The following is a 12,934-nucleotide window of genomic DNA, read 5'->3' as shown; positions in this document are numbered from 1 at the left end:
AGTTTGAAATTCTATTAGGCATTCAAATAGAGTTGTCCAGTATGCAGTTGGGAATATGAGTCTGGAGCTTGAGGGGTGGATGGATTAGGGCTAGAAACACAACTTTGGTAGTCATCAGAGTATGGGTAACTTTTAAAACCATTGGATTATTTTGCCATTAGGCAAAAATATAGAGGAGGTGGCTCAGGAAAAATTCCCAAGGCACATAAACACTAAGAATTTGGGTAGAATTTGGCAAAGGGAAATAAGAAAAAGCAGCTAGTAATTGTGAAGGAAACTGAGGAGAATGCAGTTCCATGGAAGCCAAAAGAAGAGCAAGTTTTTAGGAGGTATTAATGTATATAAAATGCTGTTGGAAGGTTTAGAAAGATGAAGACAGAAGAATCTCTGTTGGATTTAGAAAAGTGGAAGTCAATAGAGTAATAAGGTTGGAATATGTACTGAAGACAATATTTGAATGAGGAAGTGGAGACAGCAAGTTCTGAACCACTGGTTAATACGATTTCTTGTGAGTGAAGAGCAGAGGAATGAAGTGAAATTTTTTATGCAGGTGGAGATGATACTGTAGAATGGGAGACATTTATCAACATTAATCATTAATCAAGTAGCTGATTTAGCTAACTCATTGGATTGTTTTGAAAAAAATCAAATGATCTACACAACTGCTCTGTAGACTACAAATTACTTTAAGAAGATTGTTAGGACTTTATCATTTCTAGGCTTTGCAATTCCTGTGGGTTTTTGTTTATCTTATGCAGTAAGTACCTACTGATCAAGGCCCACATTGGTTGTAAGTTCGTTTGTGTTGTGTTACATAAAAATTGATGTTTAATGAGTTCTTTTTCTAAATCATCTGTTTTTGGAGTTTTGACTAGTTGCTTTACTCTGGACTTCAATATCCTATTTTGAAAATGTCTCATAAGGATGCCTGGGTGGCTCAGTGGTTAAGCATCTGCCTTTGGCTCAGGGCATGATCCTGGAGTCCCAGGACTGAGTCCCACATTGGGCTCCCAGAAGGGAGCCTGTTTCTTCCTCTGCCGGTGTCTCTGCCTCTCTCTCTGAGTCTCTCATGAATAAATAAATAAAAACCTTTTTTAAAAAAAGAAAATGTAGGGTAAGTGATGAAGAACTATTTTATTGTTATAGAGAGAAGTCTAAACATATTGCTGAGTAGAAAAAAGAGGGTTTTGAATACAACATATAGTGTATAATTTCAGTTTTGCAAAACTGTATACATCAATGTATTTATTTCATTCAATTCATTTATTTCATATGTCAGTGTCTGGGAGTACTTTTAACAGAATATCAAAATAGAATTCTCAGAATTTAACAATATGAAATAGTAAAACTATTAGAATAAATAAGACAAAACCAGGCAAAAATAGATAACATATCCTTTCCTATGGTAGGCCAATTTTATCATTTGCAAAGGGATAATAAGTATCAAAATCAAAGTGGATTGCATGGAGAGAAATCCAACTCGGTTTATGTGAGCCTGAGCCCACACAAAAAGGAACATGTTAATTTTGAACTTACTATTACTCCTAAGTGAAGTAAAAAAAAAAAAAAAATCAACCTGAATCCAGGAATCTTTACCTTTAATCAATTAATTTAATTAGTTGATCCTTATCCTTTCCCATTTTCTGTAAGCCATTCCATTCTATAAGCCATTTCTGTAAGCTTGCCTCTATCTATGCTTCGCTAATAGTACTCGCTCCACTTCCTGACCCATTTCTGTAAGTGACTTCTTTGGGTTCTGGCTTTGAAGATTTTGTCGATTGAATCCTGCATCCTTCCTTTTATTCTTGGCTTTATCCAGAGAATGCTGAGTTCCAGCTCAGTGTCAATTTTGGAACACAGATTTCCTGCCTGGCTCTACAGGACAAATGCTACTCTGCCAGTTTTTTTGTGGCTCTGTTCCACTCTATCTGCAGTGGCCAATAGTAGGCGTCATGTTCTGGTGCCCTCTGATGCAGTGTGCCACTTGCCCATCTACACCTTGGCTTTTCTCCCTGTGTTTCAGTGTTCTTTGTGATTGCCCTTTTTGAATTATACATGCTTTATAAGAAATTGGTAACTGTACTTATTTTTGGCTGCTGGGAAATGAGTCTTTAAAGTCTCCATCCTAAAAAAAATACATCTTATAATTTTTCCAATAGTTTTCTTTGCTTTGAAAAATTATCTGAAGGTGAAGGAGTTGAAGGACACTTTCTTGGGCTGTTTATTCTGCCTTAGAGGCCCGCCTTTCTTCTTTCTCCTTATCTAGTACAGCCCTACCTTCAAGGTCTAGCTGCTTTCCCAACCACTCTGAAAATTTCTCATCATCCCTGCCTTGGGGATCGGCCCTTTCTCTGTGTTCTGGTATCACGGAAAATCTACACTGTTTTGCTTTCCAACTTAACCTGTGTTGCCTCTCTGTTAAGCATAAGCTTTGTCTTTGCAATTAAACAATCAGCTTTGTTCTTTCATTCATCATGTATTCCAGGTATAAGCTCTGAAGTAAGAGTGTCTGGAACTCTGGCTCTGTCGCTGTACTATCTTGTTCGAGCCACTTAACATTTCTATGCCTTAGGCTCCTTCTCTGTTCACTGTGGTAATAATATTCATATTTTGAGGCTGTTGGGATAGCTTAATGAAGTAATACAAGGAGCATGTTTAATACAATGCCCAGCACACTGCTGGTGTCCAATAATTTCTATTTTTTGTATCCTTATTGTTACTTAACTCTTCTGTAGTTAAAAGAACCAGAGAAATAGTTATAAAATAGACAATATTCTACACATCTGGTTTCTGCCCTGTTGAACTTACATTCTTGTCCTTAGCAAGTAATTACTCAATGATTTCTTTAAATTCTACTCTTTTAAGAAGTACAGGATGCTAGGAGCATGTCTTCTGACTTCCTCTGGAGGGCTTGGGAAGGCCCTCCTAAGGAAATGATAAATGACTTTAAATTAGAAAAAGGGATAGATATGAATCAGGTTAATGTCAGGAAGAGTACAAGGAATGAGAGAGTCTGGAAGGCAAAGGGAACAGCATGTGTGGGGACTCTCAACCCAGGAAAGTATGAAGCATCTGAGAAACTGCAATATGACCAATGTGGCTAGAACTCAGTGATCAAATAAGGAGATAGTTCCTTGACAGCCATCCCTGGATTTTCTGCCTCATAATTTTCCTAATATCCTGTGCCTACATATTTGAGGAATCTAATTAAGTCTACGCGGTTAAAGCTGGTTCATCTGATTCTTTGAGGCACTGAAAGACAATGGTTTTCTAGGTAACTGGTTTATAAGTAAGGGTCCAGCCAGGAAAACAGAAACATGGGCATTTCAACAATGAGAATTTAACATGAGGAGGTGGTTAGTTATACAGGCATCAGAGAAATGAAAAACCAAAGAGTGACACTGAAGTAACAAAGAAGGAATGACTGCAGGAAGCCACCAATTCTCCAGACCAGACTCTTAAGGTTGTCCGATTGCATCTCTCCCCTACATCTAGTCTCTCACAAAATCCTATCTTTATGGCCCCAGAAGCTGAAACTCAGGACCGGAGCCGGGGGAGGCAGAGGAAAGTAGGGGAAAGTAGGGGTGGCTGCTACCCATCAGGTTCTGGGAGGATCTCTCATGTGGTGCTGGTACCTATATCTCTAAAAGTGAACCATTCAAGTTAGTTCTAAGAATGCTGAAATAAAGCAGGAAACCGAGAGACCAGTTGTCCATCCCAGGCTGGAGGGCCATTGCTAAAACAACAGTGATAAGAACAGGAAGAGAGCAGGAAGGACATGTCTTCTAGTATTTCTTTAGTAGCCATGATTGGTGGAAACCAATAGGGAGGCAGAGGGCAAAGGGAACACAGGATTTGCAGAGCCCCAGCACATCGTCACATAGCATAGTATAGAAGAGTGCATTGAAGTTTTTATTTTTATGGTAAGTTTATAGAAAAGAGACATGAGTTGGGCTTTGACTCTTGGTTTTGGCTGGGGTCATGATTTCGGGCCCTGTCCTCAGAGTGGAGTTTGCTTGGGACTCTCCCTCTTCCTCTGCCCTCCCCTCTGCTCTCTCTCTCTCTCTCTCTCTCTGTCTCAATCTTTAGAGAAAAAAAAGAAAAGATACATGAGATAGGAAGATAAAAACAAAGGAGAAGGTAAGCACTGTTCATCAAGATATCAAAGGTGACATAGTCTTGCTTGGGATAGCCTCTGATTGTCTGATTTCTCACCTCTGACGTATAAGTTACTTTAAAAAACTTTGCAGGAAAAGATTCCATTAACTCTTTCTTTGATAGTAATAAGATGGATTCCTCCACTAATGTAGAACCACGGTGAAAATCTCTTTGTAAATTTATGCCACTCTCGGAGTTGGAAATATATATGCATATGTATATATGCACATTTATCTAAAAATATATAATACATACATGTACATATGTATATACATCTGTATTTAAGTATACAATATTTATTTAAGTATGTATTTTAAATGACTGAAAAAAAAAAACAAACTTTGCAAGCTCTTACTCTTGGGCTTAAAGCTGTTGAAAACTAGCACACATGTCATTCAAAGGAGACGACAGGTGGTTACACAGGCCAGTTTCGCTCCTAAAAGGATCTTACTATAAACCAAATCTGCTGCTGCCTGTGCACTCCAGGGAAAATTCTGCTTCCCTACATTTTCCTTGCTGGTTGATTGTAGACTTGCTGGGATCCAGAGAATCACATGTGCCTTTTCTCCAGCTTATGGCCTACGTTTCAATTGTCTGGTGAAGCTGAGCAGGCACCAACCAGAGATCTTTTTATTATTCCCCTTGCCCTGAGCTATGGTGTGGAAGATTTCATCATCCAAACCATGACAAATAGGTTACAAATCATTCCTCAATATCTATGAATAAAACTATTCTTAAAAGTTAACCACTATTTCCACACTAAATTGACTGAATTCCAATCACAAGCAAATGGATGTTTGGGTCATCCCAAATAGTTCCAACAAAGCCAAAAATGTGATGTTTGATATTTTGGGATATTAAATGTCATTATTGAATCTCTAACACTACATTTAAGTACCTAAGAGACACAGATTTAGGGAAAATAATCAATAAAATAAAAAATAAATAAAAACAAAATAATTATTTTTTCTCATGTGTACTATATTAAAAGATGTGTTTGTATGGAAGTCTATTTAGTACAGAAGTATGACTTGACCAATTCCTCAAGTATCACAATACTTGAGTTAAGTACTTTAGTTCCTTTATTTCAACTCATATTTCTCCAGAGAATTAGTGAAGTAAATACTTTGGTGTGGGAAGAACTGATGCTACAAAATTTTCACATAAAAGGAGCACTGAGAATATTATTTATCATTCAAATTGACTTATCTGTCTCATTCATTTCCTAGAAATAATCCCTTGTTGTGTCTGTAATAATTGAAACCGTCTTGTTTTATTTCACCTTTCTTACTCTGAATTTCAGCACTAGAAAGCAATAATAACCTTGGTAAAGATAATTCCTGTGGATCATTATACCATGGCTTGTCTTAGCTGGCCATTAATCCCTCAGTAATGCCACATACTTCGATTCCATTAAGTCAACGCAACCCAGAGTTACTAACGGTCACAAACCAAGGTCTGATAATTCAGTGTGCAAATGCAAAACAAAATGCAGTTTTTATCAGGAACACAAAATATACTAAGCAGATAAATATATGTTTCAAAAATATGGGCTTGCTACAGAAACCTAAACAATTATCCAGATATCAATTTTTAAAAAATAAAGTATGTGTTATTTATGTGTTTGTTTTATAAACAATATTTATATGATAAACAGGAAAAAAATTTACATTGCAAACATAACATAAATCTCTGATAGAGTTTAGAATTCTTTCCACCTTTAATCTGCATGACATTAGCTGCCTCTTCACAGGATCCATTATGGGTTTGAAAGACCAGTCATCAAAAGTTAGCTCGTTTATTCTGGATGATTTTCAATCAAATATGTTACCACAAAGTGCTGGGTAGTGCCTCAATTATGTTGTAGGGGTGTACACTTTAATATTAATGCATTAAAATGTAATCTTACTAACATAGTAAAGCATAAACATTGGACAGAATGATGAAATACAATTATTACTTTTAAAGTAAATGACAAAAAAAAAAGAAAAAAATAAATAAAGTAAATGACAAATTGAAAGCAAGATTAAACTCAAAGACATTTCTGTACCTTTGTTAATGATCCTTAGCTGTTGTCAAGTCAACTTCAGCTCCAATCTCTTTCTAATCTGGAAAGAACTGCTCATCCTCAACTTGATCAAAGACTTTTTTGGGGGTTTTTCCACCGTACTGAGATTTTTAATGGCTTCACTAAGTAGTCACTTACTACTACTACAAAATTTAACTTCCTTATTGTTACAGTCTTTTGTCTTCAGCTTCTTCACTACTTAGTTTTCTCACTAAGTTCCAGGTACCCAGTTTCTTACCTTCCCTTAAATGAAGTAGAAAATTATCCTTCTGATTTACAAGGCTGCTGTTGATGGAGAGAAAGTATAGATATGATGTGCTTCGGCCAGGCAACAGACACCTAACTTAACAATCACATTTTTCCCTTCTGCTATACAAAGACATTAGCTTCATTTGCCTTTCTGAAAGAAAGCTTCTCTGAGCTTCCATTCCATTCTCGGCAAATTGCTTAGTTGAGTGACTTTATCATTTATTTATTTATTTATTTATTTATTTATTTATTTATTATGTATTTATTTACTTATTCATAAGAGACAGAGAGAGAGAGAGAGAGAGAGAGAGAGAGAGGGGCAGAGACACAGGCAGAGGGAGAAGCAGGCTCCATGCAGAGAGCCTGAAGTGAGACTCGATCCCGGGACTCCAGGATTACACCCTGGGCTGAAGGCTGCGCTAAACCGCTGAGCCACCCAGGTTGCCCAGTTGAGTGACTTTAAACTGAGATGTATATCACACCAATTTCATAGCAACCCTCATACCCAAGATCTAATATGGTCTTAAGGAGACCATATATGCTAAGTTAACAATCTAGGTAATATCAGAGTACAACTTTGGTTTTTTTGTTTTGTTTCTTATCATTCGTAAGTTTTATTCTTCACAAAATATCTCTGTTCTAATTCTTTGGAGGGGTTAATTCTTTGGTACAACTTTTGCCTAGAGTGTTAAGATAAAAGAGGTTTCAGCCAGATGCCTTGTTATTTAAGACAGGCCGCGTCTTAAGTACATACAGTTTGTATATAAAACACTAGCAACTTTTCCTTATATATGACTTAAAACGTCAAAACAAAATTGATTAACGAGTAGATGTGGTATAAAGCCCACAGTTGAGAAGCACCACTGTTTCTGTTTCATCTGATTCTCTTTAAAAGATTTTGTAAAAAAAGATCTTATTTTTTACCTATCATCTATCTATCATCTATTATCTATCTATCCATTATCTATCTATCTATCTATCTATCTATCTATCTATCTATCTATCATCTATCTATCTATCATCTATCATCCATCCATTTAGGGAGTATGAGGGCTGGGCAGAGGGACAGAGTGTTAAGCAGGCTGCATGCCCAGCATGGAGCCTGAGGCCGGGCTTCATCTTATGACCTGAGACCGTGACCAGAGCTGAAACCAGGACCTGGTAGCCACTGAGCCACCCCAGGGCCCCATCATCTGATTCTCTTTGATGCCCAACTAAAAGAATTACTGGTGCTTACCCTGTTTCTTTGACAGTGTGGGGAAAATGAGCTCAGAAAGTAAGCAACGTGCCAAGGTCTACGGAGAGTGTTTTTGCTTGTGTTTCAACCTAACCATCTTGGTTCTGGGTCCTATTTCCTTTCCTTTGCATCAATTCACCAAATATTATTTGTTGAGCACCTGCTGTACACTGGCCAGGCTCTGCCTTGAACGTGGTGCCTTCACTCAGCAATAATACTCTCCAGGTCCATCAACGTCGAAGCAAAGGGTGGGTATTTGTCGTTTCTAATGGCTGAGTAATATTCCATTGTATACATAGACCACATCTTCTTTATCCATTCATCTTTTGATGGACACCGAGGCTCCTTCCACAGTTTGGCCATTGTGGACATTGCTGCTAGAAACATTGGGGTGCAGGTATCCCGGCGTTTCACTGCATTTGTATCTTTGGGGTAAATCCCCAGCAGTGCAATTGCTGGGTCATAGGGCAGATCTATTTTTAACTCTTTGAGGAACCTCCACACAGTTTTCCAGAGTGGCTGCACCAGTTCACATTCCCACCAACAGTGCAGAGGGTTCCCCTTTCTCCATATCCTCTCTAATATTTATTGTTTCCTGTCTTGTTAATTTTCACCATTCTCACTGGTGTGAGGTGGTATCTCATTGTGGTTTTGATTTATATCTCCCTGATGGCAAGTGATGCAGATCATTTTCTCATGTGCTTGTTGGCCATGTCTCTGTCTTCCTCTGTGAAATTTCTGTTCATGTCTTTTGCCCATTTCTTTCCAGAGAGCAAACACAAAGTGCAAAGTAATTTTAAGACACATTCACATGTTAGGGAAGATAATAACTATGTGTAATGATACTTGTATCTAAATTAAAACAGCTCCCCACAATACCTTTTGGTAGGCAGAGTGCATGTTTGGGGAAGAGGTAGGAAAATTTACATAAGAGCCAAAGAGATTTCTGAGAGTGAAGAATGGAGAACCTGACCCCATCTCTTTTGACTTTGAATGCTATTAGAATATCTTCATTAGACAAAGTTGATGTTAACTGAAGTCTGCTGGCAGGAAGGACTCCAAACTCTCCTGAGAAATGTGCAAAACTGTTATCTCAGTTTTTGACACTGAAGTTTGCATTTAGGGGCACATATCCACAAAATGTGGACATGGTAGAAACTACTTTTGGTCAAGCCAGAAACATGTTGGGGTCATGTTTTAGATGTAGGGACTGAATATTTGATCATGACCTAAAAGAAATGCAGCAAGGACCAGCAAATAATTCATTACAAGTGGACAAGCATCCTTTGGGCATCCAGTGCACAGTAGCTATGTGATGTGGCTACCATGGAGCAATTATAACCAGTGGTCTCTTCAAACTTCCTGGTTTTCTTCACTTGGAATCTGAAAGTAGGACTGGCCACTTTGGACTGAATAAACCTGAAGAAACTCATAGAATTCAAAGCAAGTTTAGTTTCTAAAGGCAGATATAGAACTTCAGCTGAGGAAGTAATTAGTGGTATTATAAAAAAAAAAGATATAATCACCTTTGTATTATTCTAAGCTTGCTTTACAAAGTAATATCAGTAATGTAGGTTTGAAAATGTTCAGATACTCAAAATTTATTCTGAACTTTCAAAGAATTTGTCTTATGTTATAACATCACATTTGTTACATTAAAAATACTTTTGCAGGGGTACCTGGGTGGCTCAGTTGGTTAAGCATCTGACTCTTGATTTTGCCTCAGGTCATCATCTCGAGGTTGTGAGATGGACTCCGCGACCAGCTCCACGCTCAGTGCAGAGTCTGCTTCAGAGTCTCTGTCTCCCTCTCCCTCTGCTCCTCCCCTAGCTCATACTCTCTCTCTAAATAAATAAGTAAAGTGTTAACAAAAATATTTTTGCAAAGATCTTATCTCTCTTCAAATTTTGTTTATTGAAGGTGATAACTTTATCTTAATTCTTGCTTCATCTTGCTTTATGCAAAATAGGTATTAAATGACCTAAATCAATATTAGATTATAGAATGAAAGAATAAATTTGGAACACCAAGAATATTTCAAATACTGAAAGATATACACATTTTTAATGAGTAATATTTATTTTATCTGAGAAAATGATTTTTTACAACTAAAGTTAGAAATAATGGCTATGGTATTATGATGCACAGAGAATTGGTTTGAGGAGATGAGTTTAAGTGAAAAGAAGAATTAGCTCTCAGGTGTGCCGCCAGAAATTCGGATTTGTATTCGGAGCTTGCTGTTATATATTTTTGGAAAGTCTTTTGATCTGACTTTTCTAATTTCTTTGTCAATTTTATTTGTCATTATATGTCTTATATATTGTATTAAAGTGTGTACCAATGGATTTATTCTCAATATTTAATTTTTTAAGAGTTTACATCCTATTCTCTTAAAAAGTTTGTATCCTGTTTGTAATGGTTGTTCATGTGTCAGCTTGGCTGGTCCATAGTATCCAGATGTGTGCTCAGACATGATTCTAAATCTTTAGGTGAGAGTGCTTTTGGGTAAGATTAACATCTAAATTGGTGAACTTGTAGTGAAATAGACTGCCCTCTATAATGTGGCTGGACCTCATCTAATCAGTTGAACGCCTGAATAGAACAAAAGATTGACCTCCACAAGGAAGAGAAAATTCTGCCGGCAGATGGCTTTCAGACTTGAATTGCAACATCAGCTCTTCCTGGGTCTCTAGCCTCTGGCCTATCCTTGCTAGCTGCCACAATCATGTGAGCCAATTTCTTAAAATAAATTATTATCTATCTATCTATCTATCTAATCTATCTATCTATCTATCATCTATCATCATCTATCATCTATTTATATCTTGTTGGTTCTGTTTCTCTGGAGAACCTTAACTAATAGAAAGTTAATGGAAGAAACACATAAACCATAGTATAACAGGATCATCATATACAGTAGTTGCATTACAGAAATGAATTATCTGGTATTCTCTAATTTTAAGGAAATGTAGAGAAAGGAGAACATACTCGGTAACAGCTATAGGGAACAGAGTAAAACATTAGAATGTGATATTATCACTAAGTACACCCTCATATCAATTTTTCTTTAAATAATAGGATCCCATTTCACATCTTCATTTGTAGGTATGTGTGGTCTTGTGTCTAAGCTCTGTCCAATGGTATACGTATTAAACTGAATGTTTATTGCACTTCCAAATTTATATGTTGAAATTCTAAGCCTCAGTGTGATGGTACTTGAAGATGCGGCCTTTTGGAGATGACTAGGTCATAAGGGTAAAACCCTCATGAAAGAGATTAGTGCTCTTGTAAAAGACCCGAGACAGCTCCAATGCCCCTTCTGTCATGTGACGGTACAGAAAGAAGATGACCATGTACAAATCATGAAGCAGACCCTCACTAAACATTTCTTATACTTTGATCTTCAATTTCTCTGTGAGAAATCTGTTGTTTATAAGATTTCAACCTCTAGACAGGAATATAGTGTTCTAGTAAATGGAACTGAAAGCTAGTTCATAGTATGGGTAGGTTTCTAACCTTGTTACTTAAGGTCCTTTATCCACACTATAAAAGAGTAGCAAATATAAAAATGATGAGAATTATTTGACTTTTCATTTCTAAACAGAAGTCTCATTTTTTTAGAAGTCTCCTTTCAAATTATATCTGTGCCCCATTCCATTTCAAAGGGAAGAGTTCTTCAAGCTAATTTATATTTTGTATTTTCTGCGCATTAGGAATATATAATATTGATTTTGCTTCAATTCATTTCACTTAGAGTTGAATTTAAATTCAATCTACCTAACATACTGCTTTGGGATCATTCTTTTTTTTTTTTTCTTTTCCCAGTCTCTCCCTCAAACATACACTAGCCCAGTAATCAACCAATAAAGACTAGCTGTGGATGCCCAAATTTCCTGGAGCCACTTGCCTCAGGCTTTTTTCATTAACAGCATGCTTTGGTACTGGCTGACCTCAAGTGTTGTTTTTATGGCTGAACTTCAACTTTAGCACTGCTAGTGGCCCTTTGGGTCGGGGGTTCATAATTGGTTTTCATGGCATCTCATCAGTGGTTTGCCCTAAACGATATTTAGCTTGTTTTTACTTTCTACCATTTACATCCTGAGTTAGCTTTACTGACATTTTCCCTTACTGTCCTGGTTGTTGATGAGGTGAGAATAGTCATGCTGGGAAGTGAGGATGGGGTTGGAAATATGGGGAAGGCTGGCCATTTGTCACATGTCTCATTTTTTCTTTTGAGAGAAGATTAATAGCTTTTATCAGATGGGAGACAGTGAAAGATTTTAGGTCAGGAGTGGGCTGATCAGGTCTATATCTAAAAATATGATTTTGGTGGCCAAATGGAGGCTGACATCAGGAGATGGTTTTTAAGAGAGTAATAATGGTTAGGTGGTGATTACAACAGTCTGGATGAGAGACAATAAAGCCTAAATTTAAGCACTTAGCAGTGATTATGGACAAAAGAGAAATTTAAAGAACTACCTAGGGCATAAAGATTAAAGAACATAAAAATCAGATGTGTTATGAAAAGGAAGTAAAAAAAAAAAAACCTAGAATGATCCCTGTTTATCGCGTGAGAAACCACTTTGAAATTGGTCTATTCCCAGAAATAGCAAAAAGAGATAAACAAGAATATAATTTAGGAGGAAGATAATAAAGTTATCCTGGGATATGCTCAGTTTGAGAGCCTCTGAGCCATCTACATAGGCCTAGTCAGCATTTGAAAATACAAACCAGCAGATCAAAGGAGAAATATGGATGGTAGAAATGAAGGTGGGAATCCCCAGCAGTTGAAGCCAGGGAAATGAACAAGATTACTGAGGGAGAGCACAGGCTGGGAAGAGATGCTCTTGATTAAGGATAGAGTCACAGAGGATACCAAATCATGAGGTAAAAGAAGAGAATCTTAAAAAAAAAAAAAAAAAAAGAGTGAGTAGTAAGAAAAATTATGAAGGAAAAAAGAATTATGTTGAAATCTACCTTCGTTTCAGGAAAATAGTTTAAGCAGCTTTGGCAGGCACAATGCTCTGTGTTCAAAAATCTGTTTATCCCTGGGACTGGATTTTCCAGTCCTCTCTGCACCTCTGTGGGACTGTGGGACTGATTACTGGCCAATGGAAAGGAGGCAGAGGTGGAAGTAATATAGGCTACTCCCAGGCCCTGCCCCTAAAACATTGCATGTGATCGAGTGTATGCTCTCTCTTTCCCACTCATGGGACTGGATG

General features: G+C 37.2%; 1 long non-coding RNA gene across 3 annotated transcripts in view; it reads left to right on the top strand.

The window, feature by feature from the left end:
- LOC140635760 (uncharacterized) overlaps positions 1–12,934 on the top strand; it is a 192,280-nt gene that overhangs the window by 115,725 nt on the left and 63,621 nt on the right. The gene's annotated exons all lie outside the window — the stretch shown is intronic.

The sequence above is a fragment of the Canis lupus genome, chromosome 6 (genome assembly GCF_048164855.1).
Source record: "Canis lupus baileyi chromosome 6, mCanLup2.hap1, whole genome shotgun sequence".
Classification (NCBI taxonomy): Eukaryota; Metazoa; Chordata; class Mammalia; order Carnivora; family Canidae; genus Canis; species Canis lupus.
Note: the sequence above shows the minus strand (reverse complement) of the source record. Positions and strands in the feature narration are given on the sequence as shown.